The following is a 7719-nucleotide window of genomic DNA, read 5'->3' as shown; positions in this document are numbered from 1 at the left end:
CAGCAGAAGTAAAAAAAAAAAAAAAAAAAAAAAAAAAAAAAAAAAAAAAAAAAGGATCTCGAAAAACAAAAACAAAACTTTAACTTTTACTGATCTCAAAGAAACATGTTTAAATATTAATTAAATCAGGATCTACAATATTAACTGACTAGACTTTAATAGAAAGAAATCTTACTAATTTTTCGGCTTCTTTTCTTCCTTCCATATTAAACATTCAGAAGTTCAATCATTCAAATTTTCATCTTCACAATGTACAATTAGTAAGGTTGAATGTGGATACATTATTCTCCAAGGTCATACGAAAGACGTCTTCAAATGTTTGTGTAAAAAGTGCAAACCATATTATGCTCTCCATTCTTTGATCGTTCTTGAAAAACCTAAAACTTGTATAAATATATTCTCAACATGTTCTCAGTAGAACTTACGGTTGGTGCATATTAACACTAATGAATCCAACCAAACCTAATATGTATGCTTTGATTAAACTTTGTTAATATATCCATTTTATAAACTTCAACCTAGGGATATCTCAATACATTTTTCAAGATAATAAAAAAAAATGATACTAAGGATTCATAAAAACCAAAATAGCCAAAATATAACAAATTTCATTTCACAAATACAATATACTAACTAGAGAACTGACACCTAAATATTTATATGAATATGACCACACGCACGCGCACCATCTCTCATCCGGGGATGACTACCCCATCTCCCCCATCTGTACGACGGGTCGAGACCGAATGGTAATATTTCTTGAAATACCGCTGAACGTGACTGGAAATATATATATATATATATATATATATATATATATATATATATATATATATATATATATATATATATATATATATATATATATATATATATATATATATATATATATATATATATATATATATATAGAGCTAGTTGGGCAATTCTTGGAAGTACATCTTCCTAAGTATGTACTTAGAGTGATCTTTATAAATTTTACTAATTTTATATGATGATAATTGCGAATAGGCTGAGGAGGACATAAGTTATGTCGAAAGCTACCGAATAAAGATGATGATAGCAGTATTGACTATTTTATTTCTACTAGAATTGCGATTCCCGAGAGGAACCCAACTATCATCTATATATATATATATATATATATATATATATATATATATATATATATATATATATATATATATACATATATATATATATATATATATATATATATATATATATATATATATATATATATATATATATATATATATATATATATATATATATGTACATATATATACATAAATGTCTATCTATCTATCTATAATATATATATATATATATATATATATATATATATATATATATATATATATATATATAGATATATATATATATATATATATATATATATATATATATATATATATATATATATATATATATATATATATATATATATGTATATATATATATATATATATATATATATATATATATATATATATATATATATCTATATATATATATATATATATATATATCTATATATATATATATATATATATATATATATATATATATATATATATATATATATATATATATATATATATATATATATATATATATTCCGAATCGTGGCTGTTAACTATGGATGTCACAAACAACAGGTTATCTGTACACAGACACACACAAACATACACATACAAACACATTCACATACACACACATAAAACCACTTACATGGTATCCTCAAGCTTGGCCTGCATATAATGAGACGAAATAAAAAAATATTTTTCATAGTTTTTTCTCCCATCAAGATCCAGTATCACGTGGCTGAAAAAACAGCTAATAAAGAAAATTATATTTTCGTTTGTCTTCCTAATGTTCCTAATGAGAAGCAGAAAAAAAAATCTAAGATTAAAAAATGAAAATCCCATTAAGGATACCATTGAAAGATTAGTGAATTTCTTTAGATAATGATAGCAAAGGGTTCTCTTTACACTTGTTGGAAAATTAGTAATATCATTCCATTAGGTAAATTTGACCATGGTAGCTCTAGTCCTGCTGATTAGCGTGCCGCTCAATATCCATAACTCCATCATTATCTAATGTTTTTAAACGCCATTTGGCGAAACGTCTAGAAAGGTATGCTGGAAATAAAAAATATGTTCCCTAGTTTGCAGTTTGGCTTTCGGAAAGGGGTTGAGCATGAGATGACCTTACTATTTCTAATTCTCTCTTTAGAAGAAGAGGAAGAAGCAACTGGAGAAATGTTTGGATGTGTTGGTCGGACGTTCTTACTTCTCATCCTCTTTGTATTGATGATACTCTTTTCTCTTTGGGCTGGCGGGTAGTGTTCTAACGACAGTGGCACTATCTCTCTCTCTCTCTCTCTCTCTCTCTCTCTCTCTCTCTCTCTCTCTCTCTCTCTCTCTCTCTCTCTCTCTCTCTTATATTTTGAAGAATCAAAGAATCAAAAGTAAAGCATTTCGAAAGTAGGACTGACTTCTCATCAGAATATATTGTTGGGAAGTTATTTTGCCTTTTCCTCCTCTCTGTCACTATGTTCTTCCCATTCATTGTTTGGGGCTCTTATTTTAATTACAGTGCTCCTCTCTCTCTCTCTCTCTCTCTCTCCTCTCTCTTCTCTCTCTCTCTCTCCTCTCTCTCTCTCTCTCTCTCTTATTTTTGAAGAATCAAAGAATCAAATGTAAAGCATTTCGAAAGTAGGACTGACTTCTCATCAGAATATATTGTTGGGAGGTTCTTTTGCCTCTTCCTCCTCTCCCTCTTTGTCACTATGTTTTTCCCCTTCATTGTTTAGGGCTCTTATTTTAATTACAGTGCTCCTCTCTCTCTCTCTCTCTCTCTCTCTCTCTCTCTCTCTCTCTCTCTCTCTCTCTCTCTCTCTCTCTCTCTCTCTCTCTCTCTTACTTTTTGACGAATCAAAGAATCAGAAGTAAAGCATTTAGGAAATAGGGCTGACCTCTCATCAGAATATATTGTTGGGAGGTTCTTTTGCTTTTTCCTCCTCTCTGTCACTATGTTCTTCTTCTTCATTGTTTGGGGCTATTATTTTAACTAGAGCGCTGCTAACTCCGCCTCCCCCCCCCCTCTCTCTCTCTCTCTCTCTCTCTCTCTCTCTCTCTCTCTCTCTCTCTCTCTCTCTCTCTCTCTCTCTCTCTCTCTCTTACTTTTGAAGAATCAAGAAATCAAAAGTAAAGCATTTAGAAAGTAGGACTGACTTCTCATCAGAATATATTGTTGAGAGGTTCTTATGCCTTTTCCTCCTCTACCTCTCTGTCATTATGTTCTTCCCCTTCATTGTTTGGGGCTCTTATTCTAATTACAGTATTGCTAACTCCCCCCTCTCTCTCTCTCTCTCTCTCTCTCTCTCTCTCTCTCTCTCTCTCTCTCTCTCTCTCTCTCTCTCTCTCTCTCTCTCTCTTACTTTTGAAGAATCAAAGAATCAAAAGTAAAGCGTTTAGGAAGTAGGAGTGACTTCTCATCAGAATATATTGTTGGGAGGTTCTTTTGCCTCTTCCTCCGCTCTGTCTCTATGTTCTTCTCCTTCATTGTTTGAGGCTGTTATTTTGATTACAGTGCTGCTAACTCTCTCTCTCTCTCTCTCTCTCTCTCTCTCTCTCTCTCTCTCTCTCTCTCTCTCTCTCTCTCTCTCTCTCTGTGTGTGTGTGTGCGTGTGTGTGTGTCTGTGTGTGTAAAGAAGGAGAAGAAGAAAAAGAAACAACAAGAGAGCAGTTAGGGAGTAGGTCTATTTTCTCAACAGAATGTGTTGGTTGGAGGTTCTTACTCCTCTTCCTCCTCATCTCTGTTTTGATATTCTTCTTCTACTCTCTTTTGGGGTGGGGGTTGTATTAATGGCACTTATTTCAACGCAGACCCCCCCCCCCTCCTCACCGCCTCTCTCTCTCTCTCTCTCTCTCTCTCTCTCTCTCTCTCTCTCTCTCTCTCTCTCTCTCTCTCTCTCTCTCTTTCTCTCTTGAGAAAAAGTAGAAACAACAAGAGAAATATTGAGAGCTATCTGCCCTGCAATCAGAATGTGTATCCTGGTATTTTTTACTCCTTTTCCTCTCCGTCCTGATGTTGTTTTTCCAATCTAATGGATGATGTTTCAATGGCAGTAGAGCTAACTTCATCGTCCTCATATCTCTCTCTCTCTCTCTCTCTCTCTCTCTCTCTCTCTCTCTCTCTCTCTCTCTCTCTCTCTCTCTCTCTCTCTCTATAGAAAAAAAAGAAGCATCAGAAGAGATGTTATAGATTAGGGCTGTCTTCTCATCAGAATCTCTCTCTCTCTCTCTCTCTCTCTCTCTCTCTCTCTCTCTCTCTCTCTCTCTAAGTATTTAGAAGGATATAGATAGACTGGAAGCAGTATAAGCTAGGGCCACCAAGCTAGTTCCAACACTGAGGCAATTTGGATATAGACTGAGGATGCAACGTCTGAACTTATTTGATCTACAAACTCGATGACTAATGGGACAGTTAATAGAGGCAATAGAAATTTTTAAAGCTCTTACAAATGTAGATTACAGAAATATATTTACACTTAGCATATCAGTCCAGAGGTGACGGATACAAACTGGAATTAGAAAGATGCGACACTACTCAATGTGGTAATTCCTTTACGTACAAAATAGTTAATACATGCCACAGACTTCCAGCGATTTAGTAAACAGCAACACGGTAAACGAATCCAAGAATAACTTAACCAAGATCATAAAATCTCTCTAAACCTTCAGACGAAATCGCTCTACCCAAGAGGAAATTGCGTCTCCCCGGATGGACTAAAATCTTTGACATATCGAAAATCACTGTAACTCCTTGTAATTCTCCATTGAAGAAGAAGAAGAAGAAGAAGAGACTAGAGAGGAGGTCTGTCCTCTGATTTCTTCTTTTTTTGCACATTTGGTAAGACTAAAAATTCAGAACATGTCAAAGAAAAAACGCTATCAAGCATTAGGTTTTATTATTAAAAGCTGGAGTATTATAAGTTATCCTAAGATATGGAAACAGACTATGACTTATCCGGAACCAGAACCTGGAAAACCCGATGAACTACAAGACTCTTATAGACCAATCACATTATTATCGTGTTTTGGGAAACTAATGAAAGGAATGGTTCATTACTTATACAACTATACTGGGAGTCAGAAAACATTGAATAACTAGGGAGAAACCAAAGTGGTTTCCGAAAACCTAGAAGTACAATAGATCAGTTATTCATGCTGAATCACGAGCTAAGGGTCTCATTAATAAATCTTAAGGTAACAGTAGCTGTTTTCTTGGATTTACAGAGTGCCAACGATACAATTAGCCATGAAGCTTTGTTTTATGAACTAGCACGAATGGAAACAGAGAGACTGAAGGCATGTGACGAGTGTTCATTCAAAGATAGAGAATATGGGATAAATATAGAAAATAATTATTCTAACCCTAGAAATATTAAGTCATGGGTTCCTCAAGGCTCAGTCTTAAGTCCTACACTATTTAACATCGTAGTGAGTGACATATCAAAGTTAGATCCAGTGAAAATTCTGAATTTGCAGATGATACTTGCTTTTATGAAACGGCAGATGCATCTAAGATTGCTTTTTTAGATATTCTGGATGAGATTGTAAGGTTTTATAAATGAACTCAGAAATGGGAGTTAGTGAAGGTTGCAGGTTTGATGAAGATAATGGATTTCCCGAACAAGAAATTAAATATCTAACCCGAAATGAAAATAGACAACAATATATATATATATATATATATATATATATATATATATATATATATATATATATATATATATATATATATATATATATATATATATATAATTGAAGGGATAAATAAATACAAATATCTAGGACTGGCGAGGGACAGTCTAGGCCTCACTTGAACAAATCACATCAACCCGGTAAGAGAAATATGGTACTGAATTTATAGAAAGTAGTTTTCTCCAATACCGGGAGGGGGGGGGGGGCAGATAGGGAAACCTTACTGATGTTTTAAAAGGCTTATATTTTAAGCAAAATTTAATGTGGAATTTATGTATATTCGTCATCACTTAACCGTAATTTAGAAAAAAAAGATAAATACAAAATATTGCTGTATGAATAGGACTTAGAACTAAAAGCACTTCACCCATTGTATCATTATAAGTTGAAAGTAACGTGACTCTAGTAACTTTGGTTACTTTATAAAGCCATTTATATCAAGGACATAAGAGATCTTAATTAGGTGGAAAGTGAAGTTAGGGATTTAACAGGAAGAAAGAGCATTTCTTGCAGTAGCCCCCTGGCAGTGTATAAATAAGTATCTTGGTATTTCCCCAATGGATGGTATTGACTAGCAGGAATCTGATACTAAATTTATCCAAGAGTATAGTAAAATTAAAGAGGAAAAGTATTATAACAACTTAGACATATATATGGATGGGTCTAAAAGGAAAATAGTATTGAGGTATACTGTGCAGCAGCCTATGTTATTTCCAGCCTTGATTTTTATGGTAGTTTTAGATTAAAGCCAACAATGTCTATTCTGGGTGCTGAATTATTTGCTCTATGTGAGGAGCTGAAATATACAGGGGATAATAGTTGGTGTGTAAATTTCATGAGCATTGCAGCTTTCTAGAGTCCTTGGAAAACAGGCAACACCTTCCATAGTTTATTTTATTTTAGATGTAACGTTACGTGGTACACAGAAGAATAAACTAGCAGAGTTTATACATTATTGTTATTATTCTGTCCATCCTCGTTTGTTATTATTACAATAGGTTATGGGCCCAGAGCATGTACCAAAGGTTGGCAGAAGATCTCATGGACAATAATATCAGCAGTCATGCGATATCACTGGAATACTGTGTATGATTACTGGATTTTGTTGTGCCACATGTGAACCACATAAAGCTCTTAGACTTGGACCGAGTGGGTGTGTCAAGTTGTGAACTGCCTGTCAAAATTATGATCAGCTTGGTGACTGTGGAGTTACTGTGTGGTGTGTGGTGTCAAACTGTGAACTTTGTAGCTTAGTGTATCAGTGTTAATGTGTAAACATGGCAAGTGGCAGGACAAAATTATGTAACAGTTGGATATGTCTACAATCTTCCGCTAAAGGGCAGCAACTATGCTACTTGAAAAATACAATGTAAAATTATTCTTAAGAAAGAGGAGTTATGGAGCTGGTGTTGAAGGTGGAGCTGGAGAAGGTAATGCAGCACACAAAAAGTACACTGTGAGATGGGACAAGGCTGTTGCCATCATAGTGTTAACAGAGTAGTTTTTTACCACTTGTGAATCCCTAAACCCTTGGATGTGACATTAAGAGATTACTGTGTGTTTAGGACTGGTATTGAATGTGTCACTCTAAATGTAAATCTATCAGAAGTCAAGTCGAGAGTGTGCAAGCTGTTAAATGTGTTTTATGTGACGGGCTTGGAGTACATTTTAGTCAGTGTTTCCAAAGCCAGTGAGGCAGGGTTGTCGAGTGTAGGTTGTAGGTTGGCCAAGGCACCAGCCACATGTTGAGATACTACCGCTAGAGAGTTATGGGGTCATTTGATTGGCCAGATAGTACTAAATTGGATCCTTCTCTCTGGTTAAGGCTCATTTTCCTTTTACTTACACATACACCGAATAGTCTGGCCTATTCTTTACATATTCTTCTCTGTCCCCATACACCTGACAACACTGAGATTACCAAACAATTCTTCTTCACTCAAGG

Source organism: Palaemon carinicauda, chromosome 8, assembly GCF_036898095.1.
Source record: "Palaemon carinicauda isolate YSFRI2023 chromosome 8, ASM3689809v2, whole genome shotgun sequence".
Taxonomy (NCBI): Eukaryota; Metazoa; Arthropoda; class Malacostraca; order Decapoda; family Palaemonidae; genus Palaemon; species Palaemon carinicauda.
This window is presented reverse-complemented; position numbering follows the sequence as displayed.